The sequence below is a fragment of the Oryctolagus cuniculus genome, chromosome 1, assembly GCF_964237555.1.
Source record: "Oryctolagus cuniculus chromosome 1, mOryCun1.1, whole genome shotgun sequence".
Lineage (NCBI taxonomy): Eukaryota > Metazoa > Chordata > Mammalia > Lagomorpha > Leporidae > Oryctolagus > Oryctolagus cuniculus.
In genome coordinates, this window is record NC_091432.1 from 40,721,152 (window position 1) to 40,738,297 (window position 17,146).

The 17,146-nt window shown below is 39.1% G+C and overlaps 1 long non-coding RNA gene across 1 annotated transcript in view; it reads left to right on the forward strand.

Moving 5' to 3' along the window:
* LOC127492387 (uncharacterized) overlaps positions 1 to 9,154 on the forward strand; it is a 47,152-nt gene extending 37,998 nt beyond the window's left edge. Inside the window, exon 3 of the long non-coding RNA XR_007921803.2 lies at positions 8,697 to 9,154. This is a non-coding gene — a long non-coding RNA (uncharacterized lncRNA). The remainder of the gene's footprint in view (positions 1 to 8,696) is intronic.
* Positions 9,155 to 17,146: the final 7,992 nt, after the last annotated feature.

The window sequence follows — 17,146 nt, forward strand, 5'->3', positions numbered from 1 at the left end:
GTGCCACACTGTCTGGATTCCTATAGCTTGGAAGTATATTTTGAAGTTGGATTGTGTTGATCTTCCAAATGTTTTTTTTCTTCTTCAATATTGAGAAGGCTTTAATGTGTCTTGTTTCTCCATATAGACTTTAGAATCAGGTCTATAGATACAATGTAACTGTCTGAGATTTTGATTGAAATTACACTGATTCTATAGAATAGGTTATGAAATACTCCTAATTTGATGATATTATGTCCTCCTATTCAGATCATGGAATCTCTCTTTTTTTCTTGAAACCTGTCATTAGAATTTTAGATTTTTCAGCATATATACATATTTCACAACTATTTTTTGAAATTTATATGAAAGTTTTCATTTGAGGTACTAATGGAAGTGCAAATTTGTTTCCAAGTATTTTTTTAACATTTATTTATATCAGAAGCAGAGTTACAGAGAGAGAGAGGAAGAGACAGAGAGAGAGCTCTTCCACCTGCTGGTTCGCTCCCCAAATTTTCATAACAGCAGGAGCTGGGCTGATTCTAAGCAGGAACCAGGTACTTCTTCTGGGTCTTTTATAGGGCTTGAGGGGCCCAAGGACATGGACTAACTTCTACTGCTTTCCCAGGCCTTAAGCAGAGAGCTGGATGGGAAGAGGAGCTGCTGGGACATGAACTGGTACCCATATGAAATGCTGGTGTTGTAGGTAGAAGCTAACCTACTATACCAAAAACTCCAGCCCTGAAATTTGTTTTAATTTCAAATTCCACATATTCATGGCTGGTATTGGAAAACAATTTAATTCTGTGTGAATCTTGTACTGATCACATTTTATTATCAGAGCTCTTTATATCAGTTCTTTCTCATGTCATCTGCATAAATCAGTTTTATTTCCTCCTTCTCTACATGTGGATCTTTTAGTTCCTAAATGTCTTTCTATTTATTTCTTATCTTATTTCATCAGCTGGGAATTCCTGTACAATGATGAAAAATTTGGGAGAGAGAACATTGGTATTGTTCTTATCAGAAATCTTCCAGTTTTTCAATACTAAGTATTATCTTAGCTGTTGGTTTTTTTTTTGTTTGTTTGTTTGTTTTTTGTTTTTTTTTTTTTTTTTTTTTGACAGGCAGAGTGGACAGTGAGAGAGAGAGACAGAGAGAAAGGTCTTCCTTTGCCGTTGGTTCACCCTCCAATGGCCGCCGCGGCCAGCGCGCTGCGGCCGGCGCACCGCGCTGATCCGATGGCAGGAGCCAGGAGCCAGGTGCTTTTCCTGGTCTCCCATGGGGTGCAGGGCCCAAGCACCTGGGCCATCCTCCACTGCACTCCCTGGCCACAGCAGAGGGCTGGCCTGGAAGAGGGGCAACCGGGACAGAATCCGGAGCCCCGGCCGGGACTAGAACCCGGTGTGCCGGCGCCGCTAGGCGGAGGATTAGCCTAGTGAGCCGCGGCGCCGGCCAGCTGTTGGGTTTTTTAAGTATTTTTATCAACAGACTACAGAAATTGATTTTTAAAAAAAGTTGAAGATTTGCAAATAAACTTATGGATCTAATACAAATACAACTTGATCACAGCATATAACTCTAAAGAAAAATTTATGGAGTATATTGTGTCTGTGTTCAAGACAGCTATTGGTCTCTATGTTCAAGACAGCTATTGGTCTGTGTTTTCTTATAAAGTCTCTGGTTAGTCTCAGTGTTTGTGTAATGTTGACCTCATAGAATGAATTATAATGGATTTACTCTTCTTCCAAACCTTGGGAAATATTAAGATAATTGAAATTATTTCTGTCACAAATGTTTGGTAGGATTCAATAGTGAACCCATCCATAGCTGCTGTCTTGTAATTTGGAAAGTTACTGAGTTTTGATTACATGCCTTTAATTGGTATAGGGCTATTCAGATTATATAAATCTGTACTCCCATGTTCCTTTATATCTCATCTCATCAACACCTCCTCAGTGATCAGTTCCTTGATCTTTTGACTATTTTATTTTCCTTTATTATATACTTTTGACAACACATTAGTTAACTGTTCATTCTAGCAATATTCTTGTTTTAATGTTTATTTGGTAAATTGTGGGCTGATTTCTGTTTTAAAATCATATACTCCATGGGGCCAATGGCATGTATTCACAGCAAAAATTTGCACAGCATCTGTAATGAGTTGTTTAATTTTAGTTTATTGTACTAATCAATCAGCATTCACTATGTGCCAGAAAACAGGCTTGAATTTTAAGCCACAGTGATAACACAAAACAATTAAAGCAGATTAAAGCCATGGTAAAGAAACATAGTACACTGTTTGAACACAGTAAAATAAATTTTGGGGTCAGCGCTTTGGCGTGGTGGATGAAGCTACTGCCTGCAGTGCTGGCATCCCATATGAGCACTGGTTCGAGTCCCAGCTGCTCCACTTTCAGTCCAGATATCTGCTATGGCCTGGGAAAGCAGTAGAAGATGGCCCAAGTCCTTGGGCTCCTGCACCAGCGTGGGAAACCCAGAAGAAACTCCTGGCTCTGGGCTTCTGATCAGCACAGTTAGCGCCTTTGTAACCAGTTGAGGAGTGAACCAGCAGATGGAAGACCTCTCTCTCTCTCTCTGCCTCTCCTTCTCTCTCTGTGTAACTCTAACTTTCAAATAAATAAATAAATCTTGAAATAAATAAATAAAGAATTAATTAAATTCTTAGCTAGAGAAATGTACAAGTTGGTAGCAATTCTTATTGTTGTTAGAAGACATGGGTATGTGAAATCAGAGATGGAATTCTGAAGAATATTGATCCATGGTTGCATTTTGAATATTGTTTATGTGTTGTTTCACACTCAATAGATGGCTGGGGAAGATGTGATAAATGGAGAAGGTATGAGAGACATAAATGCATATTATCAATGTTATGTATGAAAACAGAAATGATGCTTTTCCCACACTTAGTTTTCAGCAAGGTTTCCTGGATAATGCAACACTTTAATTGAAGTTTCATGAAAGAGCAAAAATTATCCAGGTGAAGAAATCCCAGGATATCAACATAAGAAAAAGTGTGTGTGTGAGAGAGAGCGAGAGAGACAGAGAGAGAGAGAGAAATGAATAAATATAAGAAATGTGAAACTGCCTAGAATTCAATGCTTTTAGTGTAGAACATTGGGACAAAGTTGATGATATTAAGAAGAGATTTAGATGGCAATCCATATAAAGCTTGATTGAATATGATGTTAACAAGGCTAGATTTAATCCAATAGAGATTGTTAAAATACTGAGACCTTTTAAGGAAAACGGAATGGGCAGATTCTTTTGTTCACAGTTTGGAAGACATACGAAAGTAGAGGAGAATGGCTGGGAGTCCTGTTAAGATGCTGCTGCAATGATTTGGATGATGTTGCAAAGATGTAGATTAGAACAGAGAGAAGTATTTAGTAGAAAGAAGTGACCTTGATTTTTATATACATTCATAAAAATCACACAAATATGATTGGAGACATTTCATGACATCTTATTATAGAATTCTGAAATGCTGAATTGAAGTTTAAAGCCTTTATTCCAGGCACATGAGGTTCTTTAGTGTCTTACCTGGACACTGAATTTAATTCTACATCTTCATTTAAGCAACTAACAGCTCACTATACATCTACTTTACTATTTGACAGATCAAAATTCCTAATGTTCTATCATGCATTAAGCATCTTTATTTGTAATTTTTGTATCTGGGTAGTTCAGTAACCCTTGCAACTCACAGGGTACAGAGAGCTTTTTATTTTATACTTAATATATTTGATCACTCCTCTGATATGCACGATTGACATTAGAACATGCTGTAAATGACTATTGTGAGCATTACATGGGCCAATGTGTATGCTAATCCTTGGTGTAGTAGGTGGTACTTAGAAACTATTCAGCGAATGGTTGATATTATCTTTTGTCTGTACCCATCACAATTCTGAAACTTCCTTGAATACAGAAATCTTTCTTCATTCACTAGTGAAGATATATGAGCTACTTGAGAGATGAAAGAGGAACGTCTAATAAGCATTTATTAGTAGAACACATCAGCATTGGATACCCTGTCCCAGTTTCAGGGCTTCTATGGTAGTCTCAGTACAGGATGCAGATACAAGGGTAATGCAATACAAAGCATAGTAGGATAACTGAGTCTACTAGTATTATGGGTGCCCAGAAGAATAAACACATTTTCTGTATCAAGAAAATGAATTTAATTGATAATAGTAATGAAAGGAATAGTAACACAATTAACAGGAGCAAATATTCATAAATAACTTACATTAGGCCAAGCATTGAAGTATGCTCTTACATGCATTATTGTATGCAATCATGAGAGCAAAATTCATCATGATTTTATCAGTGAAGAAATAGTGAAGCTAATGCTTCAACCAGCAGGTTAAGGTGCTGCCTACAATGCCAACGTTACCTATAGGAGTGCCGATTTGAGTCCCAGCTGCACTGCTTCTGATCCAGCTCCCTACTAATGTGTCTGGGAAGATATTTTGGTTCCCTGCCATCCACACGAGAAACCTGGATGGAGTTACTGGCTCCTGCCTTAGGGCTAGATCAGACTTGGCTACTGTGGTCATTTGTGGAGTGACTCAAAGGACAGGATTCTCTCTCTCTCTCTCTCTCTCTATATATATATATATATATGTGTATATATATATATACACAAATATATCAGTATAGATGTAAGTAAATAAATAAATAATTCTCTTTTTTAAAGGAAGTAGAAACCTCAATGCTAAAAAAAATGGCCATATGTCACACAGTCAGTGGCAGATTAGGCTGATATCCAAATCTTTCAACACGTGAGGTCAAAATTTATAACCATCATACTAAAATGTCAGAAATAATAAATGCCGTCATAATCTAGAGAGTTTAGTAAGTTCTTCTAAAATAGAGAAACGTTAATAAATGGATAAAATAGGAGCCTGAATATGCTATAATGAAAAATTATGAAAAACTTTAAAAAATTCTTCAAATGGAAATAGGAGAAGGAGGAGGAAAAAGGGTGAATGCATGGGCAGGAGGGAGGGTAAGATGGGAAGTATCACTATATTTCTGAATCAATATAAGGAAATACTTGAAGTTTGTCTACCTTAAATAAAATTTAAAAAGAAAAAATCTTCAGTGAAATACTATGCACTGACCCAGGCACACAATTTTGGAGTGTCCGTTTCCAATGAGTTTGTGATTTTCTTTGAGTCATTTTACAAGTTTATAACAGTAGAAGTTAAATTGTGGAAAACCAACAGTAATGAAAATAATTCTCATGTATGGACATGTAAATGTATGCTGTTTGGTTGAAGTTCATTTGCCTCTCTTTCTTAACTGTAGGAAAATCCAATTATAATTGTATTATGGATACTTTATCAATTGTGTTGAGCTGTGTGTGAAGGATTGGAGGGTGAAAACAGAAAACTGTTAGGGATATTTTAGAGTATGAGCCCTTACAAGAAAATTTCATTTATCCCCATAATATACTTCCTGCATACAAATGTTATAGTGAGCCTTTTTAGTACTACACAACCAGATCTTCAGTAAATGTCTGTTGAGTGAATTAGTCTCTACTTGAAACCAGCTTTGCAGCTATAAATATAGCATGTATTTATTTTTTCCATCTTCACATTTAAAATTCATGAATTATAATTATATTTTCTCTAAGCAGAGGCAAATATATAACAAATGCCTCCTTATTTATTGGATTTGAAATGGAAATGAAAATGCTGGTAGTGATTTGGGAATTCTAAACATCTAGGGAAAAAATGAAAACTCAACCACAGCCATAAAAGGTGACTTGTTTATCTCTGAGACCCAGTAATAATGTATCACTGTGTTACAGTAGTGTGGACTTCAGTATTTGCCTTGGGGTAAATCCTATAAGACTCACATAGGATCACCTTGTGAATGCCATCTGTGTCCGTTGCATCTACATTTAAATTGTGTTGTCAAATCTCTCTCAGGTTTGCCTGTGAAGTACCATAAAAAAGAATATATATATATATATATATATTTACTTTTCTCTGTTTGTTTTGAACAGTAAATATCAATCTAAAACATGATTCTTTTAAAATGAACAGAAAAAAATTAGAAGGGATCATCATTTGATTAATAGCTACTGAGTACCAAGCTTTTCAATAAGTTAATCAGAAACACTATCTATTTAGATTCTCATGGCCGGTGCCACGGCTCAATAGGCTAATCCTTCTCCTGCAGCGCCGGCACACTGGGTTCTAGTCCCGGGTGGGGCGCCGGATTCTGTCCCGGTTGCCCCTCTTCCAGGTCAGCTCTCTGCTATGGCCCGGGAGTGCAGTGGAGGATGGCCCAAGTCCTTGGGCCCTGCACCCACATGGGAGACCAGGAGAAGCACCTGGCTCCTGGCTTTGGATCAGTGCGATGCGCTGGCCGCAGTGCAGCGGCCATTGAAGGGTGAACCAATGGCAAAAGGAAGACCTTTCTCTGTCTCTCTCTCTCACTGTCCACTCTGCCTGTCAAAAAAAAAAAAAATAAATAAAATAAAATAAATAGATTCTCATAACACCCCTATACAACAGTCGGATTTCTACTCATTTGAGTAAAGAAATTTAAAGAATTTAAGAAATTCATTCTGAGCTAAGCATGCTAAAGGCAGTAGGAAATGAAAATATTATTTTTTCAAATCTATTATTCCAGATAGGAATTGAATGATAATAATGTTAATAAATTTAATTTAGCCCTTGATATATACACCCCCTGCTCTCTAATGAGACTCATGTAAACGCTTTATTAAGAAAATAAAATCAGAAGATAAATCTTTCTAAAAAACTATACATGCCCTCTGATTTTTTACAACCTAAGATGTAATAGAGCACATGGATGTGGGAGTCCACTAAATATTATTCAAGGGATTTTTGTAATTATAACATTTTATTAAATATAACAGTACATTCTTCCTCAGGGAAATTGTAGTTTACTCCTTAAAGGTATATAAGGGGTGGGGTGGGGGAAATTCAGCAGAAACAAAACAGAAAGAACTTTGAGATAGTTTTATACATTCCCATGTCTGAAAAATATAGTCTGAATTAAGAAGGTATGTCATTTTATTGATCAATAGAAATATTGTTATTGTAAACTCTGAAAAGATGGCCAGAAAATTTCTTGGGGAAAGCAATATTTCTCTCAGAAAAATAGAAAGCAAACCATTTTTATTGGAGAACTTGGAAACAAAGAATAAGAAGAGGCCAAGTGTAGGTAGCTGGAAGTTGTCCTAGACACTCTTTTCCATCATCAAAGAAGTGTGCTTGATTTACAAGTGGAATTTCCAGTAGGAATCTATAAAATAATTTTCCACCTTGTATTAGGTAGAGAATCTATAGCAATAAGAACTTAGCAAGAAGATATCTTGTAGTGTATTGTAGTGTATTGAAAATACACTACTGTCTTGTAGTGTATTGAAATCCTTTCACTAACGTCTTGTGATGCAAGAAGGGTGCCTATTAATTATATTCCTACACCATATGAGAGGATGGACTATATGGTGTTAGGAAATGATGTTAGTTACACTCCTTTGCCCAGAAGCTAATAGAATTTTGTTAGATTAGTGAGCCCAGAAGCTGGTAAGGTTTTGTCAGTAATTCTTTTGTTGTTGCCAGTATTGTCTGTAAGCATATATGTGATGCTGGGGCATAGCTAAATGAAGACCTTCAGAAAGGTATACCCTCTGCATTTGCTCTCCTTCTACCACTAATGTAGCTGTGGGCTCCTTATATGTTCACTCATCTGAACAAGAGTGAAGGCGGATACTCTGTGCTAACCTGCTGCTGCAAGAGTTAAGAGGTGAGAGTCTAATTAAGAGGTATGAGTCTGAAGTCAGCTCCGCAGTTGCTCTTTGGCCTGTCCATTCCAAATGTGATCTTCCTGAAGCTGAGCTACTGAGATTGAGTGGATTTTCACCATCCTTCCAGTCTGGAGATTCAAAGTTTCTGTACACTTTTAAGAGAATGAGCAATGACTGAGGTATCAGATACTTTTTGTATAGGAAGTATTTTTCCCAGAGGTCTTTCTTATCATTATCTGAGTAAAGAATAGAATTGCTAAGCTGTAACCTAATATTACCAATGTAGATAAATCAGATTTTGTTCACATCTTTATGAAGTGTTTGAACACTGTTGAGTAGAAAATCTACTTTGTGAATACCTATTTTTTGGCAATCCAGTTTTCTTTCTCAATCCCTCTCCCTCCTCTTCCTTCTCCTACTCCTCTCCCTTGTATTGGTCCTCCTACTTCTCCTCAGTTTTTTTTTTAAAGATTTTGTTTATTTATTAGAGAATCAGGGCTACAGAGAGAGAGAGAGAGGGAGTGACAGAAATATCTTTCCTCTCTGATTCACTCCCCAAATGACCACAACAGCTGGGGATGGTTGGATCTGAAACTAGGAGCCAGGAGCTTCTTGTGGGTTTCCCACATGGATGCAAGGGCCCGAACACTTGGGCCATCTTCCACTGCTTTCCCAGGCCATAGGCAGGGAGCTAGATCAGAAGAGAAGCAGCTGGAACAGGTATTTAGTGTGCATATTCGATGCTGGATCTATAGGCAGAGGTTTAACCTAGTTCACCACAGTGTGGGTCCCTCATCCTCAGCTTTTTTTTTTTTTTTTTTACTCCATATTTGTTGTAAGAACATTTGATATCATTACTTTTAGAGGTGATTATCTTCTTTTTGTTTTAAATCGTCAATAGGTTCACACATTCCCTTTTACCAGAAAATCAGTTACAACATGAAATGAAATAAACTAAATCCAACCACAAATTTACTTTCTACCTTATGGAATAAAGTTGCTTAAATGGAAAGGTAAGCATTGTTTGCAACTCATATTTTAATTTGTTTGATCTTGATCCCATGAGCTCCACATCCTTTGTTGGATTTGAGCTGTTTCACAACATTTTAAATGGTATAGAATTGCTAGCAGTGAGAAAAAAAAAAAAACAAACTTATGAACAAGCAAATAAGTTCTGTCAATTGACCTGTCTATCCAATTGCAGAAGAAATGAAGGTTGCAGCTACTTGCAAAATAATTTCATTATAAGCATTCCTGATATATGAATGGCTGTATGTTTTTAACATTTGTTTGAACTAGTTGTAATACCTATCTGATTCCTTTTGAGTAAAGTGTCAAATACAAGTTTTATGTTTGTGTATGTTTTAACTCTAGGATAGCCATGGTTTTATTGCTTTTAAAAACCCATAATTTAAGCAAAAGACAAATAATTTTAAAAAAATTTTAATTTGCTGCATTATGTTCTGAAATTAAGTATAGAATTACTAATTAGCTAAAAGTATGACAGCAATATATATTTTAAGAGTACTTAATAATATTGAATTTTTATTCAATGACCTCCTTTTATTTTTTTTATTTGACAGGTAGAGTTATAGACAGTGAGAGAGACAAGAGAGAAAGGTCTTCCTTCTGTTGGTTCACCCCCCAAATGGCTGGTACAGCTGGCACTGCACCGATCCGAAGCCAGAAATCAGGTGCCTCTTCCTGGTCTCCCAAGCGGGTGCAGGGGCCCAAGCACTTGGGCCATCCTCCACTGCCCTCCCGAGCCACAGCAGAGAGCTGGACCAGAAGAGGAGCAACCAAGACTAGAACCAGTGCCCATAAGGGATGCCAGTGCCGCAGGCGGAAGATTAACCAAGTGAGCCATGGCACCGGCCCCTATTTCTTTTTTCTTTTTTTTTAAAGAAAGATTTTATTTGAGGAATACACATTTCATAGGTACAGTTGTAGGAATATAGTTGTTCTTCTCCCCATACCCACTCTCCCACCCCCACTCCCGCCCCACATCCTACTCCCTCTCCCACCCCAATCTTCATTACAATTGTTTATAATTAACTTTATATACAGAAGGCCAACTCTATACTATGTAAAGATTTCCACAAATTGCACCCACACAGGAACACGAAGTATAAAGTAGTTTGAAAATAAGTTTTACAGGCCGGCACCACAGCTCACTAGGCTAATCCTCCACCTGCGGCATCGGCACACTGGGTTCTAGTCCCGGGTGGGGCGCCGGATTCTGTCCCAGTTGCCTCTCTTCCAGGCCAGCTCTCTGCTATGGCCAGGGAGTGCAGTGGAGGATGGCCCAAGTGCTTGGGCCCTGCACCCCATGGAAGACCAGGAGGAAGCACCTGGCTCCTGCCTTTGGATAGGCGTGGTGCGCCGGCCACAGCGTGCCGCCCGCGGCGGCCATTGGAGGGTGAACCAATGGAAGGAAGACCTTTCTCTCTGTCTCTCTCACTGTCCACTCTGCCTGTCAAAAAAAAAAAAAAAAAAAAAAAAAGAAAGAAAGTTTTACAGTTAATTCTCGTACTACAACTCATTAAGGACATAGGTTCTACATGAGGAATAAGTACACAGTGACTTCTGTTGTTGATTTAACAATAGACACTCTTATTTATGACAGCAGTGGTCACCTGAGGCTCTTGACATCAGCTGCCAAGGCTATGGAAGCCTTTTGAGTCAGAGCCATAAGCAAAGTGGAAGTTCTTTCCTCTCTTCTGAGAAAAGTACATCATTATTTCACGGCCTCTTCTTTCCATTGTGGTCTCACAAAGATCCTTCATGTAGATCATTTTTTGGTCACAGTGTCTTGGCTTTCCATGCTTGAAATGTTGTCATGAGCTTTTCAGCCATATGCGAAAGCCTTAAGGGCTAATTCTGAGGTCAGAGTGCTATTAAGGGTGTTTGTCATCCTATGAGTTTGCTGTGTGTACTGCTTCCTATGTTGGAATATTCTCTCCTTTTTAATTCTATCAATTGTTATTAGCAGACACTTGATCTTATTTATATGATCCCTTTGACACTTAATCCTACATATATGATCAATTAAATACTTAATATGATCACTTTAATACATTAGATGGCATTAGTATTCCTCAGCTTAATGGCTTGCAGTCCCCTGGCAAGTTTTTAGCTTTACCCTTAGTGGTAGGTCCATTGGAATGTGCGCTGAACTGTACAGCTCCTTCCTCCTTTTTCCCACTCATATTTTTTACAGGAATCTATTTTCTGTTGGATTTATATACCTATAAATAATTCTATGTTAAGTAAAGAGTTGGACATAATAAAGAGTTCTATTTAATATAGTAGAAAAAGAAAATAATAAAATAAGTTAATAAACTCTTCCTTGACAGTTACGACCAGGGCTGTTCAAGTCATTGCTTCTCATAGTGTCATTTTCACTACAACAGGTTTCCAGGTGCTCTGTTAGTTGTCACAGATCAGGGAGAACATATGGTGTTTATATCTTTGGGACTGGCTTATTTCACTAAGTATGATGTTTTCCAGATTCATCCATTTTGTTGCAAGTGACCGGATTTTTTTTTTTACCACTGTGTAGTATTCCATAGAGTACATCTTATAATCTCTTTATCCAGTCTTCTGTTGATGGGCATTTAGGTTTATTCTATGTCTTAGCTATTATGAATTGAGCTGCAATATACATGGATAATATTCAGATAATTCTTTTTATTTGCTGATTTCAATTCCCTTGGGTAAATTCCAGGGAGTGGGATGGCTGGGTGGTTTGGTAGTACTATTTTTATTTAATCTATTGAATTCTTCGTTTCTAGTATTTCATTTTGATTTCTCTTTAGGACCTCAATTTCTTAGGAAAATTTTCATTCATATCATATATAATTTTCTTTAGTTTATGATTTTGCTTCTGATTGTTTTTGAGTAATCCAGTGATTAGATTTTTGAATTCCATTTCTAGCATTTCCTCAATCTCTTAATCTTCACATTTTGATGTTGAAATGAAGTGTTTCTTCAGAAGGCTCATAGTGTCTTCCTTGTTCTTGTTTTTTGAATTTTGCCTTTATTTTTCAGCATTTGTTATTTTTTTTTTTTTGGTCTGACGGCTTTTATCTTTGATCTGTGTCTCTGTGGCTTAGTGGGATGTCTATACTTTCAGTGACTACTAAGGTGTGTGCTGGATGTGGCTAGAGTGTTTTGTTCAGTATTCCTGAGTGGGGCGAGTTTGCAGTGCAAGCCCCCATTTGTCATGGCAGCTCTCCTCTGGATAACTGGATTGAGAGGAGTTGTCACCTCTGGTTGGTGCAACCAGCTCGTTTCTTCACAGCCAAGGAATACCCAAGTGCCATTCCCCAGTGTGATCAGCACTCATCCATGCTGCTTTATGAACTGCACATTCGATCTGTGGTATCTTTCCTTTGAGTATGGTTCCTTCTGCTATGAGCTGCTATAGGCAACTGAGGAGCTCAGAGAGTGTGGAAAAGTGCTCTGTGGTTGCCCAGAACCTACCCATACTCTGCCTCCTCTTATAGAGTCATTGTTTTCTCAGACTCAGCCTCCAGGGTTCTCCAGGTCATTGCTGTGAGTGGAGCCTCTCCACCCTGCTAGCTAGTCCTGGCTATAAGGAAACTAAGGTGTTCCCAGAGGCACTGTCTGTGTATAGTCTTCCCAACCATACATGGTGTCAGTGTGGAAGGTGGATTTTTCTCTATGGTTAGATCTGTGGATTGCAGGCATGCAAAGTACCTACCTGCTACAGCTCCACTCACTTCTCAATTGTGATGGGTGGGTAGGACAGTCCTGCAGATGGCACATACCCTCTGTAGTATTGGTTCCCCCTCCCCTCTCATTGCCTGGCAACTGGTGTAGTGGGGGCTTTCTTTCTGGGCTTCCTCTGAATTGCTGGGCAGAGGGCGACCCCAGTTGTTGCAGGGTGCACACACAGGGGCTGGGGCAGCTGCTACCTGCCTGTGTCCAAGAATGGCATCAGCTTTCCCCCTACTGGCCACAGGCCTCCTCTATAACAGGGAGTGGGGGTAGGGAGAGAGAGACAGGTTGCTCCCCACACTGCCTCTGGACGATTGGTCATTTGCTGCTATGGGGGGATCTGCATCTACGTGGAACTCCTAGAGCAGTTCACCAACCTCTCCATCCCATTGCATCAGAAGTGCAGTGGGCCCATGGAGTCCCTTCTCACCTGGCTTGATGGGACGGACAGGTCAGTGAGTCCTCTGTTGTGCTTTTGCTCTCTCAGCACCGGTACAGATCACCTCCACTGCTCTGGCAGGGTCTCCCACTGCAGCACTCCCACAGATTTATCCTGAGAGTACTCTCTCTCTCTTTTTTTAAATATTAATTTTGCCCCACAGAAATCACACTGTCCTGCCACTATTTCACCATCTTGGAAACACCCCCCCCACACACACACACACACTCTATTCAGACTACCTTTGTATGAGACAGTGAGGAAGTTTTCTTTCCATGGAGTCAATATACATGAGAGTATTTCAAAAACAAAATTAAAAGATTAGGTTATTTTGCTGCAAAATAGTTAAATCCGTGCACACATGATTTGTTCCAAGTTTGTCCCGTTATCTTTTACTTCTTAGATTGATAGAAAACTGAGGTAGGGGGCCAGCATTGTGTTCAGCAGGTTAATGACATGTGAGTGCAGGCTGAAGTCCCAGCTGCTCCAGTTCCAATCCTATTTCCTGATAATATGCCTGGGAAAGCAACAGAAGAGGATCCACATGCTTGAGCCGCTGCCATCCACACGGGAGACTCAGAAGGAGTTCCAGGTTCCTGGTTTTGGCTTGGCTCAGCCCTGGTAATAGAGGCCATATGGGGAGTGTACTAAAGTATGGAAGATCTCTTTCATTTTCTTCTCTCTGTGTAATTCTGTTTCCAAATAAATAAATAGTTTAAAATTGAGGTTGTTGATTTTATTGCCAAATTGGCAGTTTCTTAGTAGTCATGTGAGGAATGCATTGTCAACATTAAATAGCTGCTCTCATATACTATCATTTAAATATAATATTTAGTACATATAAATGTTTACCTCCTAAATTTTTAAAATAAATCATATCATATATGTGTGTATATTTATATCAGTCACAGAGATATATTAAAATTAACTGCTGTAATTTAGATAAGAAAATAATATTTCAATACTGTCATTCTTTATGTTCTTTAGACAGTTGCAGTTGAACATTATGTAAATACTGCCCAGAAATTATTAAATCCATAAATAACATTTTATATTGATATAAAGTGTAGATAAATTGTAATACAGATGTGCATTATAAGCAGTAAATCTTGTTATAAAATATTACTGTGAAATAAAGGGGAGAGGGTTCCAAGACGGCAGAGTAAGAAGGGAGATTACTGCTGTAGCTCAGGAGAAGATAGTTTTAAAAACGTGGAGAGAGTATAGTCTCAGAGAAGAGTTAGGGAGAAAACAGCAGAGGAAACTCTACCAAAATGAGAGAGACACAGTGAACCTATGTGGAGGGCGTGGGTGCCCGCAGCTTGGGATTTCAACAATTGAGAGCCTAAGCGCCACTGTTGGAAAGGAAGGTGAGACAAGACCCCAGAAGCCCAAGCCACTAGCGAAAAAGCTGCAGGAAGTCCCTAGAGGGAACCTGGCATGGAGCCCCATGGGGGATAGTGTACCAGCCAAACTAGAGGAGAAAAAAAAAAAAAAAAAAAAAAAAAAAAAAAAAAACAGACCCATTTCTCTCTCCCCAATCATTTTACAAAAATGTCCAGTAACAAGCTGATTTAGTGGGCATAATTTGGGTCATGTGAAACAGCTGTGCCATCTCATGTCTGTGCCCAGCAACCAATCAAGTGGAGATTCCTGACTCTGGTGGGGAAAACTAAAAGAGGGCTTGGAGCTTGTGACTGTGTGAGGCTTCCGTACCAGGACTGTGAAAAAAACTGAGGGTGTGTGGGAGGATTCACGGTGTGGCTGGAACTTTGAGCAGTCACAGTGGGAGACCCCACATGCTCAGGGCTTCCTGGTTACCTAGTGAGAGGCATTGCTGGGGAAACTGAACTTACACTGAGGACTGTACAGATCCTTTGTGTGGTCCTTGGGGCAGAGCGGACAAATATTATACTCACTGGGGGTAGTGCTCACACACTGGTCTCTTTTGAGGAGAGGAGCTCAGCTAGCTGAGCAGAATAAATTACCTTTCTACTTGAAAAAAAAAAAAAAAAAAAGAAGAAGACTTACCATGCCAAACCTGAGTCTGTCACCTTAGGCATAACCTTAACCCTGGAGAACTGAACAAAGCCCTCTGGCCACACTCATTACAAGCCTCTAGAGATTCACTGAAAGCAGATATTCCACTTATCTACAGAGTCATAGTACAATGATAAAAGCCACCCCAGCAAAACAAAACAAAACAAAAAAAGAACAAGGAACCAATGGTTATCTCTACAAATGCCAAACAACAAATGCACCAACTCAAGAAACAAGAATGCAGAAGACAATGTGACATCCCCAAAAGAACACAATACTTCAATACTAGATTGTGAAGATAATGAGATGGAAGAAATGCAAGAAATGGAATTCAAAAAATTGATCATAAGATTACAGAGAAGTAAACAGAACAAATGCCAAACTACTGAAATTCATACAGGATATGAAAGAAAATTTCTCCTTTGAAACTGAGATCTTAAAGAGAAATCAAAGTGAAATGAAGAATTCAAAAGAACAAATAAAAATGCAATGGATAGCTGGCGCCGCAGCTCAATAGGCTAATCTTCCACCTGCGGCACCGGCACCCCAGGTTCTAGTCCCTGTCCCGGTGCTGGATTCTGTCCCAGTTGCCCCTCTTCCAGTCCAGCTCTCTGCTGTGGCCCGGGAAGGCAGTGGAGGATGGCCCAAGTGTTTGGGCCCTGCACCCACATGGGAGACCAGGAGAAGCACCTGGCTCTTGGCGCTGGATCAGCACACGGTGAGCTGGCTGCGGTGCGCAGGCTGCAGCGCGCTGGTAGCAGCAGCCACGGGGCGGGGGGGGGGGGGGGGGCGGTGAACCAACGGAAAATGAAGACCTTTCTTTCTGTCTCTCTCTCACTGTCCACTCTGCCTATAAAAAAAGAAAAGAAAAAAAAAAAACTTTCCAAAAGATAAATACCTAGACCCCATGTCTGTGAAATCTTAACCTTTCCTTTGTTCATTTATCTTCATTGAGTCCATATAAGGTCAAAAATCATAAAAGAATCTGAAATTTTTCTAGGGAAAATACATTAGAATTACTTTCCACCTTTTTCATCATGCCAAAAGGAAGACTTTCTACTTCACACTTGGTCACCTTTGACAGCAGTGAACTTTTTTTTTTTTTTTTCTTGGCTAACTGCTGTAGCTCTTTTTTCAGATTCCAAGGCAGCATTTGTGGAAATCCTTTCAGAAGTACATTGATCTGGAACTTGTGTGGTCTGTTAAGATATTGTCTGAAATTATTGTCATAGAAGGAAATGTGATTCTTTAGATGCATGGGTTCAGCACTCCATTCTGACCATACATTAAACCTATTTTTGAAAGGTTTATTTATTTATCAGACAGACAGAAATACAAAGAGAGAAGGAGAGAGGGAGAGAAATCTTCCATCTCTTGGTTCACTCCTCAAATGGCCTCAATGACCAGGGCCAAGATGAAGTCAGGAGACAGGAGCTTCTTCCAGGTCTCCCCCATGGGTACAGGGGCCCAAGGACTTGTGCCATCTTTTGTTGCTTTCCCAGGCATGTTAGCAAAGAGCTGGATGGGAATCAGAGCACCCAGGACTTCAACTGTTTCCCATATGGGATGCTGGCATTGCAGGCAGAGGCTTAACCTTCTACACCACAGTGCCAACTCTCATATTTCAAATTTATTAAAAATAACTATTTTTCTGTGTCTTCCCATATTGTTTGAAAACAAAAATGATTAGAACTTTCCCACCTGGTCTCAACTTTTGGTTTTGGAGTCTGTTGTCAGTGTTATACTGGATGACTTAGATTTTCTTCATTATTTTGCACTGTGTCATTTATTTCCACGGTTATTTTTATCTTTACCATATATTTACCATATATTTTATTCATACATCTGTAATTTTGGCCAGGCTTCTTAAACATCAGTTTGTTTCCCCTACAACTGTTGTGATCAGGAGTGGCTTAAAGGCTTATTATTGACTGAAACTCATGTTGATTTGGTAACTGGTTTCCAAAAGTAAACAATAGCCCTGTTTATATATGTTCCTCTTCTCATCCCATAAGCTTCTGCTCATTCTTTTCATTGTTTATGTTTCTTATTGAAAAAATTTTCTGTTATGAGCCTATCTATTGCAACAGCTCTCTACTCTGAACTTTTGCTGCAAATGGTTGACCATT